At 45.6% G+C, this 20,583-nt stretch overlaps 1 non-coding gene across 1 annotated transcript; it reads right to left on the bottom strand.

Moving 5' to 3' along the window:
- Window positions 1–3,598: 3,598 nt before the first annotated feature.
- On the bottom strand, window positions 3,599–20,156 carry LOC101043487 (uncharacterized protein LINC03042). Its single transcript, XR_005577715.1, has 3 exons — window positions 19,834–20,156; window positions 6,793–6,900; window positions 3,599–3,858 (listed from the first exon to the last, which is right to left on the bottom strand). It is a non-coding gene; the product is annotated as an uncharacterized protein LINC03042 (transcript).
- Window positions 20,157–20,583: the final 427 nt, after the last annotated feature.

The raw sequence follows: 20,583 nt of genomic DNA, 5'->3' as shown, positions 1-20,583 counted from the left end.
TGCACGAATCCATTTATCAGCCCACATTTGATGGCTGACTACTGCTGTGTCATCATTACATACCTGTTTGCAGGATCTGTGGCAGACAGGGTGGCACGTCCCCCAATGATTCCTTCAGTCATTTCGTCAGTTGGTTGTTACCGAGCACGTTCATTTCTTACGGCCTGTCATAATGTTCAGTATGAATGCATGATCCTGAATCCACTAAGCATCTATGTAGTCCTGACCAAACATCATACTGTATTTCAGTCACGCGCTAGACCTTGCTTTATCCTCTGATTGCACCTAAGCTGCTTTAATAACCTGAAGGTTTTTAAAGTTGTCTTATTTACATTTGCTTTGGGGGCTTTTTTCCCCCTATAGTGTTTCTAACAGATTTGGCTGTTCAGTTTTCAGGTTTTCATGCGAAACTGCTGTAATTTTCACAGACCAATGAGGTTGCTATGATACTCCCTGAAGACTTGCCTCATTTTGCATCAGGGGCTGCATCTGTTGTCAATGTGAATTACTTCCTTTCCACCTGAGGAACAGGAAGGCTTTTAATCACAGGATTTCCAGAGACAGTTACTCATTAACACTTTGATACTGCATATAAGGTTGGCTTTTAGAACATTTTGAAATAGCATAAATATGTTGGAATAGACAGAATAAATGGCAGTAGTTGCCTAAATCTTATTGCCTGTGTTGAGGCAACTTCTTAATTTTTTTTTCCATGGGAACTAGATTCTTTTTTTTTTTTTTTTCTTGAGATGGAGTCTTGCTCTGTCTCCCAGGCTGGAGTGCAGTGATGTGATCTCGTCTCACCGCAACCTCCGCCTCCTGGATTCAAGCAATTCTCCTGCCTCAGCCTCCTGAGTAGCTGGGACTACAGGTGTGCACCACCACGCCCAGCTACTTTTTGTATTTTCAGCAGAGACGGGGTTTCACCATGTTGGCCAGGCTGGTCTCAAACTCCTGACCGCAGGTGATCCACGTGCCTTAGCTTCCCAAAGTGCTGGGATTACAGATGTGACCCACTGCACCCAGCCAATTTTTCTATCATCTAAAAATGAGAGATTCTCTTTAGGGTGGGGACATGGTTGGGGGCATGTTAGATTGGGAGAGGGAAGGGAAGTTTGAAAAAAGATTTATCTACATTATACTATAATTTAGTATTTATAATTTTTTTTTTTTTAAGAACTTACTCTCAGAGTACAAATCAGAGAAAGTCAAACCTCCGAGAGGGGGGAGAGATGGAGATTCAGAATCAGTCGGGGCGTGGGGGTAGGGAGGAGCACACAGTCTTTATCACAAGTTGTTTCACAATTTGGTTCAGTTTGCATTTCTTCTTGGCAGCCCATCTGTGCCAGGGAGCGTGGGGACCTGGCTGACCTGGTAGGTATACCGAATGGATTTGGAAGCCAACCACCTTCTGACAGACCCGAGGAGACAAGGGAGCCAGCCTGACTTTGCTAAATCCAGCCTCTCCCCATAAATCCCGTCTTTAAAGTAGAAGTCTCTGAGAGAATGGGTGCCTAGGCTCTTGGCTGTCGAAGGCAGAGGCAATCTGATTTTGGGAGGAGGATATAGCACAGTGAGACCAGGGTAAAAGGAAAAAATGCCCAAAAAACAAAAAGCCTGAATACAGAAAGGATTCCTTTGGAGAGGAGGACCTGGCGGGGAACTGCAACCTTATCCCCTGAGACTGCAGCTCCAAAGCCCAGCCTGGAGGTTCAGTGAACCTGTTAGTAACATGAACTTGGTCACTGTATTTCTCAGCCCGAGCTCATGCATTATTTACCTGGCGTAAGTAAACCTGTTTTTCTCCCACGGTTGCTGGGGAAACCACTTTGATTTATTGAGTTCTGTTTTACTCTCCAGTGAAAAATGCTGCAGGGTGGAAAGGAGGGAGGGGGGCTCTACTGGGTCCCAGGGGCTCAGGGTGTGGAGCAGTAAAAGGGAGTCCCCACTTACCCCTGGGAAGGGCCCAACTACGAATGAATGCGGATTCTAATGCTGGGCACCCCCAAGGCTGTCATTTCTCTTCTCTGAGTGCCCCTTTTCTCTGTAACACACCCTCCAGGAAGAGTGGGGAACAGAGAGCTAAGGAGAAAGGTGTCCCTTTCCTGACGCCCTGGTGAAGGCCACTTGCAGCTCTCCCACTGACTGCTTGCAGAGATAGCATCGCTTTGTGCAGGGTAGGGAGGGGAAGGAGTCAAGTTTCCCCAGAGGCCGTTTCCCAGGTGGATTCGCCTGGGGAAACCAACTCCATAACGCAGGTAAATGGTCCCATCTGCTCCCAAACTCGCTGAGGCTCATATTCGGGGAGTGGCCTCATAGACCAGGCAGCTATGGTGGCTTAGAAAGAGCTTGGGACCCTGGGCTCAAATCTCAGTGCTTTTTTTTAGTAATTTGAACAAGCTTCTGACTCTCAGTCCCCCAATGTGTGGAAGATGGATAGTAGTGTCTGCCTTTGAGTGTTTTTGCGAAGACTTCTCAGTGAGTGATCCATGGAACACGTCCATGCCTGGGCACTGCAGTGTGGGGTGAAGGGCTGCGCACTTAGACCACCTGTTTCCTTTTCTTGCCAGCAAGATTCAGACATCGCGGCGGGCTCCGTTCCTCCTCTTACTGCGTATTGATTTTTCCTTTCCTCCCTTTGTTCTATTTGTGGCTTCTCTGCCCTGCACAATTGCATTATGTCTTCAGAGGCGCACTGGATGAGGAGGTCTGTTTGTGCACAGCCACAGCCTGGACCTTCCTCCATGCCCAGCCAGCCTGTGCTGCTCTCCTCCTGGTCTGTGACCCTGTTGCATTTCCTTCTATAAAATGGCACCATGTATAGCCTTTTCCATTCCTTTCAGATTCCTTGATTTTACTGGAAGGTAGCTGCTGCCTGTCAGGTGAGTGTGGTGATGTCCACCAGGGCAACGCAGACCGACACATGTCAGCAGTATACTTGCAATTTACAATATACAGGCATTTACGAATTATTTAGGCAACAGCCATACGTTGGTGAAGTTTCATTTTTCGTCTGTAAACCACGATGACATGTTATGTTAAAAGAAAAAAAACCCACCTTTCTAGGTATCACTAACATAAATGTTTTAGCAGCAACCTTCTACTTTTCTTTGGCTCTCCTGGGGTTATTTGTTATATCCAGGCTTATGGTTAAGTCTGTACTTAGCTACTATTGAGATTAGAATATAACTGTTAATTACATCTTTGACATTTCTGCCTTTACATTAGGTGCTAAATATCCCCACATGACTTAGTTTTGCTCTACTTAAGCCAGTTCACCTGCTCTAGGCCTCTGTGCGTTGTTTTCTCTGAAATGTCTGAATGGAGAGAAAACCTATGTGTGTTACTGCGCTGCCTCCAGATCTTCCGACTTCATCCAGAACTGTTCCCATGGGGCAGATGTTTCAAACTGGCTTCTTAAAGAGACTTCTATTTTCTTCCAAAATAAATGACAAATAAACAAAGAAAACCCAGGCCATCTCACAAACGTTTTTTGGCAGCAGGCACTCTTCAGAGAGGAAGAAGAAGGAATTCCTCTATGAGGGAGGGGCCGGGCAAAAGAAAAGCAGACTTACAGAGTGTTCTCGGCCAGTGGTTCTTAAACTTCAGCACACATCAGAATCACCTGTGCCCTAGAGAGCGGGCTTGCTGGGCCCACCCCAGGGATTCTGATTCAGGAGGTCTGGGAGGGGCTGGAGAATGTGCATTTCTAATCAGCTCCTGGGAAATTCTGATGCCTTCTCTGCAGGAGCCACTGTTTAAGCAGAGAGGACAGCAGAGGCTTGAGACAGGAAAGAGTCTGATAGGTTCCAGGACAAGAAAGGAGTCTGGTGTGGCTGGAGGGTAATGACCAAGGGGCTGGAGAGAGAGGCAGGTATCACAGCATGCAGTGGAGACACACACACACACACACACACACACACACACACACACACGATGTTTGAAGTGGGGTGTGCGTTTGGGGTTAATGACCTGATTTGCCTTTGCAATTGTTATTTCATTTGATTCTCTTCGCAGTCACCATGCTGTGAGCTTGGTGTCTTTGATCTCTGTAACCCCTTCCCCCCCACACACACCTTCCACAGCGTAGATGCTGGCTAAGCTGTATTATGCTCCAGATGCTGCCCTAAGCTGTTTATAAACATGATCTCATTTAATCCTCCTAATGACCCTGTGAAGCAGGAACTCTTATAATCCCATTTTACAGATGAGGAACACTGAGGCATCAGAGAAGTTACATAACTTGCCTGGGGTCACATAACTAGGAAATAACAGCCTGGCTCCTGTTAAGCTCGAGCTGAGCCCTCAGCCTCCACCCTGCGCTGCCTCTGCTGCCCCACGATGCTGCCCTTGTGAGTGAACAGCCTTGAAAGGCAACCTGGTTAGATATGATGATTACTATCATTTAAAGATGGGAAAACTGAGGCTCAGACAGGCACCTGGTCACGGGTGGAGGAAGAGTACGACCTAGATCTCCTGAGGCCAGATCTCAAGGTCTTGTCACAAAACTTGGCTGCCGGTAAACCACAAAGCCATGGAGTCTCCAGTGTGCCTGGTGCTGAACCAGGCAGACAAAGAAGCTAACTGAGAAAGAGAAGGCCCCTGCCTGGCAGGTGTGAGGGCGAGGCTGGTACCCTGAAGAGATAGGGCTGATAGCTTTGTTTTTGAGCTGGGCGTCCTGTCCACAGCCTCCCTCCTCCCTGAGCTGGGGCAGCAGCTGGGCTCCTGTGCCTGGAGGTGCCAACAGGGCCGGTCATTGACAAAGCCACCGTAGGTTTTGTAGCCATAGAGAAAAATACAGCCGTTCCCTTTGGGGTGCGAAAGCTGATACTGTAAACACTTTGGGCTCTATCTTTGATCTGGTGGGTCAGAGGAGCAGCTTTTCTCCCCAGGTAGGGTTACCAGGAGAGGACCGGGCAGACCTTTGGGAAGCTGTGCCCTGCTGAACAGATGGTGCAGGGTGGGAGGGCAGGGTCTGAGAGGGGAGCCCAACAATTACCCCCAAGTCTGGAACCCAGACACCAAATTCCAGGCCTCGGGGAAATTCTGTTTTAAAATAAATCCCTGAGGCTGCTTGTAACTGTTAGTCTTTGGCTTTAAAAACAGTTCTTTTCTAGATAAAGGAATATAATAACTTGCATACTTTAAAAAGCCACAAACACCTTTATGGCCAGGCAAAGGTGGCTCACGCCTGTAATCTCAGCACTTTGGGAGGCCGAGGTGGGCTGATCACTTGAGGTCAGGAGTTCGAGACCAGCCTGCCCAACATGGTGAAATCCCATATCTACTAAAAATACAAAAGTTAGCCTGGTGTGATGGCAGGTGCCTGTAATACCTGCTACCCAGGGGGCTGAGGCAGGAGAATCTCTTGAGCCCAGGTTGCAGTGAGCCGAGATTGTGTCACTGCACTCCAGCCTGGGTGACAGAGCAAGACTCCATTAAAAAAAGAAAGAAAGAAAACCACAAACACCTTTAAATTACAAGTTGGTAAAGGCTAGTGTCAGGCCCAGAAGAGACGTAAGGGTGGGATAAGGGTGGCATGGTGGATGGAGGGTCTGGGTCTGAAGTGCTTTTCTCTCTTCCAATCAGCTGATTTTGATTTGGGGTCATTTCCCTGGCATTGCATTGAGTCATAATTCTGTTCAAGAAGGTGGTTATTTTCCAACTAACTTTAAAAATTCAGAGTGGCTTCTCTTATTCTGCTTCCTCTATCTATAGTGCTCTCGTAGCTTTTCAGCTCTGTGAACTCCTAGTTATCCTTCAAGACCTGTTCAAACATCACCTTCCCTAAAAATAAACAAAACAACAGCAACAAAAAAAATCACCTTCCGAACTGCCATCTCCTATCTGCTTCCAACCTTCGAAAATCATGAATACATCCAATTATCCCTTCATTATGCTTCATCCAAAAGTGCCTGTTTACAATTTCACATAACGTGGAAGTTCACAATCAAGGCCATTTTTTTCTGGCCAGATGACCCACAAAACTCGAGAAAGACTTCTACATATCATTTTATCCTCAATACCCTGCACATTGCCTGATATTTAACAAATGGCCTTGAATGAATGTTGTTGAATGAATGTTCTTATCTTTTCTGCATCATAAGGAGAGTAAAGAGAAATAAATATTTGTAAGCATCTATCGTAGACCAAGTACTCTCTAGGCGTCATCTATATGTTATTTAATTTCATCTCTATTAGAAGAGCTTTCATTTGTTTAAATCTAGAATACAGGGGCAGTGATATCTTAGGCTGGGCACAGTGGCTCACACCTGTAATCTCAGCACTTTGGGAGGCTGAGGCTGGTGATCACCTGAGGTCAGGAGTTTGAGACAAGTCTGGCCAACATGGCGAAACTCTGTCTCCACTGAAAGTGCAAACATTAGCTGGGGGTGGTGGCACGTGCCTGTAGTCCCAGCTACTCGGGAGGCTGATGTGGGAGGATTGCTTGAACCCAGGAGGCAGCAGTTGCAGTGAGCTGAGATCACACCACTGCTCTCCAGTCTGGGCTGCAGAGTGAGACTCTGTCTCGATAAGAATAAGAATAAGAATAAGAATAAGAATAAGAATAAGAATAAGAATAAGAATAAGATACCTGGGAAAACAGTTGATGAATACCTGTAAGGTGCTACAGGAGATGCAAAGAAGGGTAATGTCTGTCTTCTGGGAGTTTCAGGTATTATTGAGGACACACACATGCACACACACACACATTCCACACATATATACCTTACCCACTCAAAGAAAGACTACTGACATAGTAAACTACCCTGATTTCTAAATACCTGGTACAGACCTAAATGTGATAGAAATGGAAAAATTAGAGATCACTGTGGGCTGCAGTGTTTTTGAAGAAACCACAGATGTGAATCTCTCCCAGTGGCCTGTATTCTCATATGCCTAGAGAATGGGAACAGATTAGATGATCTCCAGCAGTCTGCTGGCTGGAGAACTGGAGAATTGTTTATAACGATATCTTATATTTATGACTTTTCAAAAAGTGCTGTAACATCCATGATTCAATTTTTATCTCCAAAGTCATACAGCTGATAATGGAGCAGGGCCTGGGATTGGATTCTGTCTCTGTCAATTACTAGTGGGGCTTCTGTCTGCCCATATGGCATCTCTGTGCAAATTGGAAAACAATGCCCCTTGCTCAGGTAAAATTGTGTTAAATTTAGTATATTACCGCATAGCTTGAACAACTGTGCGTGGCAGCCTTATCCTGGCTGTGCCCAGCAGAGAGCTTTCCTGAACATCTGCACTGCAGTCTTCCTGGCTGAGGGCACACATATGCCACACTCTCATCGTTCATGCTCCCTGCCCTCCAATACCAGGGCATGGATGTCCCCAGCAGCCTGTACCGTTGCTTTAATCTGAATTCCTCCATTAAGTAAAGTGGTTATACCAGGTTCAAAGTGGGGAAGGGTAAGGAATTGGGTCTCCAAGAGTGTAGGGACACCTGAAGTGTGGCTGGGAGAGGCACAGTGGTGCATATGAGAGTGTCAGCAATGTGCATACAGGCGCTTCTGAGTGTGTGTGTGAGCCACAGTATGGTGTGGATTTTAAGTAGGGGAGGCCTCTACCCTGTAGCTTCAGAACTTGGGCTGCAGTTTCCACACATACCTTCATTCCCCGACATGTACGATGTGAATACTACACACACCTTCCACCTGGATCCTTTGTGCAGTGTTGAACCTGAGCAACTATATATAGTGATCCTTCAATTTGAAGAAGTTTCTTAATGTATTATTTATTTATGTATTATATTTATTTATTAAATGAAGTAAGTTTCAGTATAACAGTGAGATATTTGTTTATTTTTGAAACGGGGTCTCACTCTGGTTGCCCAGGCTGGAGTGCAGTGGTTCAATCATGGCTCGCTGCAGCCTCCACCTCCTGGGCTCAGGTGATCCTCCTGAGTAGCTGGGACTACAGGTATTTACCACCATGCCTGGCTGATTTTTTTTCTCTTTCTTCCTGGCTGATTTTTTTTCTCTTTCTTTCTTTCTTTTCTTTTTTTTTTTTTTTTTGAGAAGGAGTCTTGCTCTGGCACCAGGCTGGAGGGCAGTGGTGCAATCTTGGCTCGCTGCAACCTCCGCCTCTCGGCTTTAAATTGATTCTCCTGCCTCAGTTTCGGAGTAGCTGGGGCTATAGGCATGCACCACCATGCCTAGCTAATTTTTTTTTTTTTTTTTTTTTTTTTTTTTTTTTTTTTTTTTTGAGACAGAGTCTTGCTTTGTCTTCAGGCTGGAGTACAGTGGCACGATCTCCACTCACTGCCACATCCGCCTCCTGAGTTCAAGTGATTCTCCTGCCTCAGCCTACCAAGTAGCTGGGACTACAGGCATGTTCCACCATGACCAGCTAATTTTTGTATTTTTAGTAGAGACAGGGTTTCACCATGTTCGGTGGAATGGTCTCGAACTCCTGACCTCAGGTGATCCGCCTGCCTCCGTCCGTGCTGGGACTATAGGCGTATGCCACTGCACCTGGCCAATTTTTGTATTTTTAGTAGAGATGGCATTTCACGATGTTGGCCAGGCTGGTCTTGAACTCCTGACCTCAGGTGATCCAGGTGCCTCAGCCTCCCAAAGTACTGGGATTATAGGTGTGAGCCACCATTCCCAGCCCTATACACTTTTCAAAAGTTTAAGAGTTGGCCGGGCGCGGTGGCTCACGCCTGTAATCCCAGCACTTTGGGAGGCCGAGGCGGGTGGATCACGAGGTCGAGAGATCAAGACCATCCTGGTCAACATGGTGAAACCCCGTCTCTACTAAAAATACAAAAAATTAGCTGGGCATGGTGGCGCATGCCTGTAATCCCAGCTACTCAGGAGACTGAGGCAGGAGAATTGCCTGAACCCAGGAGGCGGAGGTTGCGGTGAGCCAAGATCGCACCATTGCACTCCAGCCTGGGTAACAAGAGCGAAACTCCATCTCAAAAAAAAAAAAAAAAAAAAAAAAAAAAAAAAAAAAAATTATGTAGAGATGGGGGTCTCACCGTGTTGCCCAGGCTGGTCTTGAACTCCTAGACTCAAGTGATCCTCCTGCCTTGGCCTCCCAAAGTACTGGGATTACAGGTATGAGCCACTGTACATGGCTCCTCTTTTCCTAGTTGTCTTTTTCTAATCAATTTGTAGGCAATCTTTGCATATTAGGGTTATCCATTCTTGTTATATCAATTCTTATTTTATGGGCTACCAGTTCTCATTGTCTTTTAGTTTTGTTTAATGTGTCTTTTACGATATTTTATATTTTATATAGTCAAATCTGTGTTTTTTATGTCTTCTAGTACAGAGTCTGGCCTGTGCAGGTCTCCAATTCCTGCAGTTATACAAATATTCTACATTTCTTCATTGAAAAATATAATTAGTTGTGAATCCATTTGGGTTTCATTTTAAAATCTTGTGGGAGGTACGGAGAAGTATTTAAATCTCTCTGAGGCTTGGGCTTCCTCCATTGTAACCTGGACATCCTTAGGATGAAAGCAAACATTTGTAAAACTTACAGCATGATGCCTACAACAGGGCTGGTACTCAGTGAGCGGCTACTGTTAGTTTGTGAGGGGTGGCATTCACTTGTCCCAGCTACTTGAAAAGCTGAGTGGAAGGACCGCTTAAGGCCAGGAGTTCAAGTCAAGCCTGAGCAACATGGCAAGATTTCCATCTCTTTTTTTTTTTTTTTTTTTTTTTTTTTTGAGACGGAGTTTCGCTCTTGTTACCCAGGATGGAGTGCAATGGCGCGATCTCGGCTCACCGCAACCTCCGCCTCCCGGGTTCAGGCAATTCTCCTGCCTCAGCCTCCTGAGTAGCTAGGATTACAGGCATGTGCCACCATGCCCAGCTAATTTTTTGTATTTTTAGTAGAGACGGGGTTTCACCATGTTGACCAGGACGGTCTCGATCTCTTGACCTCGTGATCCACCCGCCTCGGCCTCCCAAAGTGCTGGGATTACAGGCTTGAGCCACCGTGCCCGGCCCCAAGATTTCCATCTCTTAAAACAACAACAACAAAAAATAGGCTGGGCATGGGCATGGTGGTTTACACCTGTAATCCCAGCCACTTTGGTAGGCTGAGGCAGGTGGATCACTATTGTCACCCAGGCTGGAGTGCAATGCAATGGCGTGATCTCGGCTCGCTGCAACCTCTGTCTCCCAGGTTCAAACAATTCTCTTGCCTAAGTTTCCTGAGTAGCTGGAACTACAGGCATGTGCCACCATGCCCAGCTAATTTTTGTATTTTTAGTCGGGATGGCGTTTCACCATGTTGGCCAGGATTATCTCAATCTCCTGAATTTGTAATCTGCCCACCTTGGCTTCCCAAAGTGCTGGGATTACAGGTGTGAGCCACCACACCTGGCTAACTTTGCTTTTTTCTCTTGGGCAGATATGCTGCTTTGAACTGGGTGAGTGCTCCCTCCTGGTGAGGTATGTGCTGGAGCCAGGGTTGGGCACTGAGCCAGGATGGGAGGAAGCAGGGAGGAGAGGAGTGGTTTCCAGAAAGTATTTCTCTGTAAGGGACTCCACAGTTGAAAGTTCTCTTTGGGTACCAGTGGGACCTGAACTCACACTGCCTCAGGACGACCAACTCTTTGTTTAGGATGGACTTTCCCTGTGGGGACAGGGAAGGAACTGGAACTGAAGTAGATGTGAGAGGTGAGGGTGGCAGACTGTTGGGGCTCTGGAGAATCTTCCAGACATTCCTGCTGCTTCTCCCAGCAGACTATGCCAATGAATGAATAAAAAAGCTTGAAGAGGGAAGCAGCAGAAGATGAAAGAAATCCTGGTACCATGAAGCTTCAGAGGCTGGGTGCCATAGTCCCCAGGCTCGGGAGTGAATGCCTTAGCTGGAGCGTGGAGGCTTGGTGTCCCTGGACTACCCACACCGTAGCTCCAGGCAGGTTGCTATGCATGCTCACGTCATCATCCATATTCAGTTTCATCAATTACACCCAGTAATGTCCTTGACAACTATTTTTTTCCTCAATTCAGGATCTAATCCAGGATCACACATTGCATTTAATAGTCATTGACTCTTCAGTCTCTGTTAAATTGGGCAATTTTTTAGCCTTCTTTGTGTTTCATGACCTTGACTTTTTTGTGTGTGGCAAAAAAGTTCACATTATACCTTGACATTTTAAATAGCACAGGTCAATTATTAAGTAACATTTCTTGTGATTAAATTTGGGTTAGGCCAGGCATGGTGGCTCATGCTTGTAATCCCAGCACTTTGGGAGACTGAGGCGGGCAGATCACCTGAGGTCAGGAGTTCAAGACAAGCCTGACCAACATGGATAAACCCCATCTCTACTAAGAATACGGAATTAGCTGGGGGTGGTGGCACATGCCTGTAATCCTAGCTACTCAGGAGGCTAAGGCAGAAGAATTGCTTGAAACTGGGAGGTAGAGGTTGTGGTTCCAGCCTGGCAGCCTGGGCACCAAGAGCAAAACTCCATTTTAAAAAAAAATTCAGCCGGGCGCGGTGGCTCAAACCTGTAATCCCAGCACTTTGGGAGGCTGAGGCGGGTGGATCATGAGGTCAAGAGATCGAGACCATCCTGGTCAACATGATGAAACTCCGTCTCTACTAAAAATACAAAAAATTAGCTGGGCGTGGTGGCACGTGCCTGTAATCCCAGCTACTCAGGAGGCTGAGGCAGGAGAATTGCCTGAACCCAGGAGGCGGAGGTTGCGGTGAGCCGAGATTGCGCCATTGCACTCCAGCCTGGGTAATAAGAGCGAAACTCCAACTCAAAAAAAAAAAAAAAAAAAAAAAAAAAAAAAAAAAAAAAAAATTCAGACCGGGCGCGGTGGCTCAAGCCTGTAATCCCAGCACTTTGGGAGGCCGAGGTGGGTGGATCACGAGGTCAAGAGATCGAGACCATCCTGGTCAACAGGGTGAAACCCCGTCTCTACTAAAAAAAATACAAAAAATTAGCTGGGCATGGTGGTGCATGCCTGTAATCCCAGCTACTCAGGAGGCTGAGACAGGAGAATTGCCTGAACCCAAGAGGTGGAGGTTGCTTTGAGCCAAGATCGCACCATTGCACTCCAGCCTGGGTAGCAAGAGCGAAACTCCATATCAAAAAAAAAAAAAAAAAAAAAAAAAAATTCAGTTTATGGGTTTTGGGCAGGACACTGAAGAGATGTTATGACTTTCTCAGAACATTGTATCAAAGATACACATGAGGTTGGCCTATTTCAACACTGGGGACGTTAACTTTTTTTTTTTTTTAGTGAAGTTTTAGTCTTGTTGTCTAGGCTGGAGTGCAATGGTGTGATGTGATCTTGGCTCACTGCAACCTCCACCTCGTGGGGTGCAAGTGATTCTCCTGCTTCAGCCTCCTGAGTAGCTGGTATTACAGGTGCCTGCCACTAAGCCTGGCTAATTTTTTGTATTTTTAGCAGAGACAGGGTTTCACCATGTTGGCCAGGCTGGTCTAGAACTCCTGACCTCAGGTGATCCACCCGCCTCAGCCTCCCAAAGTGTTGGGATTACAGGCATGAGCCACTGCCCTCAGCCAGCGGATGTTAACTTTTGATCACTGGTTAAAGTAGTAGCCTTCAGGTTTCACCACTGTAAAGTTATTATGTTTCTACTTTGTAATTAATAAGTTATTTATGGGAGATATCTTGAGACTTTAAATATTCTGTTCCTCATCAAACTTTTAACCACCGGTTTAGATATCCATTGATGGTTTTCTAACATCATTATTCCTTGTTAATTTACTAGTTGACATTTTACTCTAAGAAGAGCTTTTCCTTGACCTTTTCATGTATGCATAAATGGATGGATGGATATCACTATGAACTTGTAGATTGTTATTTATTAGTGGGTTATACTTCATTACTATTAGGATTTATTTATTGCTCAAATTGTCACAGATTTGGCTGATGTGGTGTAGTTTGTTTTGTTTGTTTGTTTGGTTTTTGTTTGTTTGTTTGTTTGTTTTTGCCTCCTGTTATCTCATTTATTTATTTAGTTATTTACCTATGGGTAAAAGTTTATCTACCCACAAACTTTTCTAACTCGTGACTCTGACTTAGAGTTTTAAAGCTGGAGACAACTTTACATGTCATGTTGCTTTGCCCCAGCCTCTTTATTTTACATGTGAAAACTCTGACTCCCCCTCAACACTTAAGCATGTTTTCAAGGTCATATGGCTTGTTAGAGGCAGAGCTTGAGCTGAATCCTATGTCCTTGGCTCCTGGTAGGTCATTTCCAGCCTCCTTAGCACTGAGAAGCTTCTGCTGTCACAGCTCTTTAGGCAACTGGAACTCCCCATGTCCTGTGTGGGGTGTCAGGAACTGATGATTTATTGACAAGAATTTTCACAGAGTTCTTGGGCATCCTCCCTGAATCCTTAACCTTGGCAATGGGAAAAGAGAGTTCTTAGGATCTTTAGAACTTCTATCACGTTTAACAATTTTCTAGGGCCTTATGGTGGCCAAGAAATGACAAAAAGCTAATGCCTACCAGCTTCTCACATTCTCAGAGTTTACAATTTGCTGGTAGGTTTCTCTTCCTCCCTCCCTCCCTCCCTCCCTCCCTCCATCCTCTCTCTTTCTTTCTTTTTTCCTTCCTTCCCTCCCTCCTTCCTTCCTTCCTTCTTTCCTTACTTCCTTCCTTCTTTCCTTCCTTCCTTCCCTCCCTCCCTCCCCCCCTCTTTCTCTTTCTTTCTTTCTGTGAGAAGTAGAAAAGTTCCTCTTCAAAGTTTCCTTTCTTTTTAAAGACTAAACCGTAAGTGTTAGAAATAATAGTTTGTTTTAAAGACTTTCTTCAAAGCCTTCTTGCTTTTTGCTAATAACTCTTTGTTAAGCCCTATCCTATGTCACTGTTAGACATGCTCACAGGCACGTAGTACATTCTACATCCTTGTACTTTAACCAAGATATTTATGCTGTCCCTTCCTTATTTGGACTTCCTCTTATCCTTTTGTTCTCCATTGCCTTTACCTATTCAAGAAAGTTTTAAGTTATTAGCCAATCAGATTCAGTTTTAGATTGTGAGGTCTGGCTCCAACCAATGGATATCAGACACAGCAGTAAGGATGATCTCAAATGTGTAAAGGATAAATATGTCTGCTTTTCCTTTGTTTGTTGTACTCTCATGGCAAGATGGCTAATGGGAACACCATCTCTGCAGAAAGCAAAATTGCCTTGCTGAGAGATCCTTTGTCTCAGTGCTGATTTTTCTTTGTGGCATTGAGCATCTGTTTCTCTCTCTCTCTCTCTCTCTCTCTCTCTCTCTCTCTCTCTCTCTCGCTTTCTCTTTCTTTCTTTCTTTCTTGGTCTTGCTCTATTGCCCAGGTTGGAGTGCAGTGGTACAATCATAGCTCACTGCAGCCTCGACCTCCTGGCCTCAAGTGATCCCTTCATCTTAGCCTCTAGATCACATGAGACCATAGGCATATACCACCACACCCAGCTAATTTTTAGTTGAGATGAGGTCTCACTGTGTTGCTCAGGCTGGTATTGTTAAACTCTTGGCCTCAAGCAATCCTCTTTCCTTAGCCTCCTGAGTCATAGGGATTATAGGTGTGAGTCACCATCCTTGTCCTCTTATTGGTAGGATTCAATGTGACATTGTGTTGGTCATCTGTGATCTGCTTGTCCATATTCCTTTATTTTTTTTTTTTGAGATAGAGTCTCACTCTGTTGCCCAGGCTGAAGTGCAGTGTCATAATCTCTGGTTACTGCAACCTCCACCTCCCGGGTTCAAGTGATTCTCCTGCCTCAGCTTCCCAAGTAGCTGGGATTACAGGTGCTCATCTGTAATGGTGAGCTAATTTATTGTATTTTTAGCAGATATGGGGTTTCACTATGTTGGCCAGGTTGGTCTTGAACTCCTGACCTTGTGATCCACCCACTTCAGCCTCCCAAAATGCTGGGATTACAGGAGTGAGTACCACACCCAGCCTCCTTCCATATTCTTTTGCCACTATCCTTCCATTTTTTGAGGGGGTGGGGAGGACTATTCCCCTATTTCTAGTCCATGTGATTTGGGAAAGGCTGACCCTCCCTGGGCAATCAGATCAACATGGTAATTAAATCAGAAATGGGCATGTGACCCAACCTAGGCCCATGAAAGTCATCCCTGCACTTTTGCTGGAACTGCTGAAAATGAAGTGCTTTCTTTTCATTGGGATAGCTACTTGCAAGGCAGCAAGCAACATGGAATTTCAGGGGCCATCTTTGCTGCTCTCCTGAAAGAGCTGCCTGAAAAATGGAGCCACCATGGAAGACACAAAGGAACAGAATGAGTCTTGGTTGATATTAGCTGACCCCTGATCCCATGGAGCCAGAAGCCATCTACTCATGAACACTTTTAGTTATGAGAGCCAAATAATTCGCTGCCTTGCTGGATTGAGTTAGGTTTCAGCCACTTACCGTAAAGAGAGTCCTGCCTCATATCCCTTCGTTTTAGGATTAGGTCCCACCTCCTAGGGCTTTAGCGCTGTAAAAAGGATAAAGCAAACCCGGGTAGTGCTGAGCTAGCCAGTCTCCTGGCTAAGTGTGCAGAGAACCCTGGAATTACTACGACCCTGGTCTGATAAGTAGCCTTGCCTGCTGCTTACCATGCAGCCATAGGGGTATTACTTCCCTGAGCCCTGAGGCACTATACCTCTTTTTAAAAATAATTTTTAGGGCCAGGCATGGTGGCTCATGCCTATAATCCCAGCCCTTTGGGAGGCTGAGGTGGGTGGATCACCTGAGGTCAGGAGTTCAATACCAGCCTGGCCAAGATGGTGAAACCCTGTCTCTACTACAAAAATTTGCTGTGCCTGGTGGTGGACACCAGTAGTCCCAGCTACTTGGGAGGCTGAGGCAGGAGCATTGCTTGAACCCAGGAGGTGGAAGTTGCAGTGAGCTGAGATTGCGACACTGCACTCCAGCCTGGTGACAGAGTGAGACGTTGTCTCCAAAAAAAAAAAAAAAAAAAGATTTTTATTTAGGTCAGATGTGGTGGTTCACACCTGTAATCCCAGCACTTTGGGAGGCCGAGGCAGGCAGATTACTTGAGGTCAGGAGTTTGAGACTAGCCTGGCCAAAATGGCAAAACTCTGTCTCTACTAAAAATATAAAATTAGCTGGGTGTGGTGCCTCACTCCTGTAATCTTAGCTACTTGGGAGGCTGAGGCATGAGAATCACTTGAGCCTGGGAAGTGGAGGTTGCAGTGAGCTGAGATTGGCTACTGCACTCCAGCCACGGCGACAGAGTGAGACTTTGAAAAAAATCGAAGATTTTTATTTAAAAAATGTTTTATAGAGATGGCATCTTGCTATGTTGCCCAGGCTGGTCTGAAACTCCTAGCAGCTCCAGGATTATAGATGTGAGCCACTGTGCTTAGCCAGTACCATACTTGTATTCCTTGCCAATGCTTGCTTTGTTTTGTATTTTCTAGTGCATGCTTGAGTGTGAGTGTATGTGTGTGTGTGAGCATGTGTGTAAATGTGTGTGTGTGTGTTCCCTTTACTCTTAACTCGCAGGGTCATTGCAAACATCAAGTGGGATAATGCAGACACAGCACTCAGCCCAGTGCCTGGCACACACTGTGAGTGCTCTCTTCCTTCCCCTTTTCTCCTCCTGATTCAGAAAATGAATTAAGGATCCGCAATGTGTTCCAATTTTCAATGCCCTCGATAAATAATAGGGAGTTGGAGTACTGTTGGCAGAAATTTGCACTAGTTTTAATTAATTTGATCTGTTTAGAGTAAGATATTTCAAAGTCACTGAATAAATTTATGTCACGTATGTTTATGTACATCAGTATTCTTCCTGAGAGCTGACAGCCTTAGTCCTTGTTTTGTTCCCTGATGCTGCAGCAGAGGCCAAATGTGTCTTGATTTTTTTTTTTTTTTTTTTTTTTTGAGACGGAGTTTCGCTCTTGTTGCCCAGGCTGGAGTGCAATGGCGCGATCTTGGCTCACTGCAGCCTCCACCTCCTGGGTTCAGGCAATTCTCCTGCCTCAGCCTCCTGAGTAGCTGGGATTACAGGCACGCGCCACCACGCCCAGCTAATTTTTGTATTTTTAGTAGAGACGGGGTTTCACTATGTTGACCAGGATGGTCTCGATCTATCGACCTCGTGATCCACCCGCCTCGGCCTCCCAAAGTACTGGGATTACAGGCTTGAGCCACCGCTCCCGGCTTGATTTTTTGAGTGATGTCTGCCAGCTCTCTAAGTGTCACAGTAGATGAGGCCTCCATGCGAGCAGGTGCCAAGGGTGAGTGTGGCCAGTCAGCATCTGCAAGCCCATTGTGTCTATTCTCTTTGTTTTTGTAATACATTTTATTCTTAAGTTATGAATATGTTTATAAGTTTATTAATACATTTAATATAAGTTTATATTTGTAAATATAAACTTTACAAAGCATAAAGTTTATATGCATAAACTTTAAATATGTGTTGATTTATCCATATAAGTTTTTGTTACTTACATGGATAAGGCAAAACACGTAGAGTATAAAAAATATTAATGTTCTTCCCCATTTTACCCCCACCCTCTGAAGTAAACATTATAACCAGCTTCATGTGTATCCCTCTACATTTTTTATATACTACACATTTTCCCACATTTTCCCACCTATATACATTTTCCTACTTTCTTTTTTACATGTGCAAATATATAAACATACATATTTACTCATAGGATACCCCTTTTAATTTTCTAAAGCAAAATAAGATCATATTCTGTACCTTGTGCCCTTCCTTCCTTCCTTCGTTCCTTCGTTCATTCCTTCCTTCCTTTTTTCTTTCTTTTTCTTTTTCTCTTTCTTTCTTTTCCTTTCTTTCTTTTCCCTTTTCTTTTCTTTTTTCCTTCTTCTGGCTCTGTCACCCAGGCTAGAGTGCAGTGACACAATCATAGCTCACTGCAGCCTCGACCTCCTGGGCTGAAGTGATACTCCTGCCTCTGCCTCCAAAAGTACAGGGATTACAGGAGTGAGCCACTGTGCCCACCCTCTTTTACCTTTTTTAAAACCTAATAATCCTGTGCCTCTTTTTGGGTCAATGTAGGTAGATCTAACTCCTTCTTCATAGTTGCTTGTCTTCCATTGTATGATTGTACCGTGATTGATTTATTTAACTGATCTATCAATGGATTTTTCAGGTCCTTCTTAGCTTTTTGTAATTACACATAATGCTGACATAAATACGCTTGCCAATATATATATGGTTTTTTTTTTTTTTATCAAGGAAACATTTGGTTATTCTACTCTCTTGCCCATGTGTCACATATGAAGGACACTTACTACACCAACCCTTACTCTGTCAGTCTGCCACATGAGAAGGCATCCTTTCAACTCCCTTTCCCATGGCATGTTTTTAGCAGAGCCTTGTTGGGAAAGACACCACTTTATAAATGTAGAACCTGGGCCCAAATGTAAGACCAGCTTCGCTCCAGATCTAGCCCGGCTCAGTGATTTCTCTGCCCCTCCCATTCTCCCTGCCTCATGTGTCCAGAGCATCTCGGCTGCCTCCATGGTCAGTGACAAGCTGTAATTGGAGCGAAAGGGCTTTGAAGTTCCCATAAATGAGATAATAAATCTCTGCTCTCCAGGGATGAAGGGAAGTGTCTGTGCCTACTGAATGGCCGCGACAGTGCTGTGTATATAGTAACTACTTAATTAATATGAAATAAGAACAATAAATCCGGTGGTTAAAGGGATCCCTTTGAAGTTCAGGTCAACTCTGAGCCATCTGAGAAGAATGAACGGAATGGGTAATTGAAATTCATCGATAATCCCCAAACCTCAACTTAACTAGTTAATAGGGTTAGGCTCTTTACCTATTAAACCCTTTGAGATACTCAATTAGAGAACTGCTAAAATAAATTACCTCCTTTCATTTATTTTTTCATTGTTGTGGGGCACATGAAATTGGGCCGTGAAATGGCCATCAGGAAGGTGGCAGGAGAACGAGTCAGGAGTCCTATGTGAGACATCCGCAAACCTCTCAGAAGCAGCTTCTGAATCACACAGCATCAAGGCTGCCAAAGTACCTGGCCAATTTTGGATCTAGAGACCTAAGAATAGGTCTCCCTGTGGACTCCTTCTGAACTGGGTGCGGCAAGGCTCTAGGAAAATAGGTCAAATGACTCTCGGTCTAGAACCGTCTGGCCAGAGATGCCCCAACTTTTCCTTTTGAGCTATTCATCAAATCTAGCCTTTAGGACGTGAAGTCAGGGTTTCATTTTACGGGAGGATCTGGGTGCATTTTAGTTAAAAGAAGTGATGTCATCACATCCCTGCTGAGAAAATGAAAAAGGACCCACTCTGTGCTGACACACTGAGTCCTGGGCAGGGAATTCCAACAGATACCTGGGTCCACAACTGGCTTTTCTACCAGTCGCTCTGTGACTCTAGGACCATTGTGTCAGCTTTCTCTGCCATAGTTCCTCCCTCTGCAGAACAAAGGGTTTGAAATGCAGGATTGTAAGATTGTGGCCATCTCTGACTCTGAGAACAACCCTGTGAGCCTGAAGAATTCAGCACTGCTGCTCCATAGGGGGTTTCAGCAGGAAGCGGGCACAGATGGCTTTCTCTGGAACGTGTTCAGAAATGTGGTGTGTGATGTACGGTGTGAATGAAGCGTGGTGCCCTTTAAACACAGCTTCCCCCTGGGAGTGCTCTGAGCTCCCCAAGCTCTCTGGCTCTCATTCACATTCCACTGTCACTCTGGGTACAGGCAGCCCTCACGCGCTTGTGCACTGAGCACACACAGCCCCCCCACCCCGATTGACACACAGCTGGTGACTCACAACTGATACAATCATTACACACGCGGGATGACTCAGAGGGGACCTCACACACATGGACTCACGCTCACCGTGACGTGTAGAAGTGGCTGTGCCCACAGTGTCAGGCACCCCCACAGCAGCTCGCCGGCGGCGTCTGCAAATGATTTGCATTCTTGGCTCTTTGGAACTGCCTGTTCTTTGTCTTTCTGTTCACTGCTCAACCCTTTCCTTCCCTTCTGTCCCAAACTTGGCTGGTTTTAGTCTCTTGCTCCCAAGCTCCCTCAGCCTGTTTCTTGGACTAACTCAGGCAATCTCTGAGGCTCCTGCCAACTCCAAGGTTGCTTCTAATCAACTCCTCAGCTGGGAGGAGTCCCTTCCCCAGGGGGTCTTGTTCCCTCCCCAACCTGAGCATCTCTTTCTGTCTTCTTCAGGAAGATCTGGAATATCTTTGCCATCTGAGCCAGCCCCTTTCACAAGACCAGGGGCACCCAGAGCCAGTCACATGATAGACAGTGCAGGCGGCTTCTGGAGGGTGGTCTTCAGTGTCTTTGAGGATGCCCTTTCTCTCTCTGGCAGCCTGGGCAGATGGAAGTGTTGGGGTTCTTGGAAAAACATCTCTGGGAGTTGAGCAGAACCAGCTGTTTCTAGAGAAGCAGAGAATAAAGATGCTGCACATCCTAGCCATAATGGGCCGGGGGCCTTGGCTCTCGGGGGGACCTATTTCAGAGTGGGAACCAGGGTGGGGGAGGCAGTGTGGAGGAGACAGAGGCTGGTGTCCACGGCTGCTGGCTGAGGTCTGATGGGAAGATGGGGAGCATGTCCTGGAGCGGCACTTCCTT

The sequence above is a fragment of the Saimiri boliviensis genome, chromosome 13, assembly GCF_048565385.1.
Source record: "Saimiri boliviensis isolate mSaiBol1 chromosome 13, mSaiBol1.pri, whole genome shotgun sequence".
NCBI lineage: Eukaryota > Metazoa > Chordata > Mammalia > Primates > Cebidae > Saimiri > Saimiri boliviensis.
The sequence above is the reverse complement of the archived record's forward strand: the minus strand, read 5'-3'. Positions and strand labels throughout refer to the sequence as shown.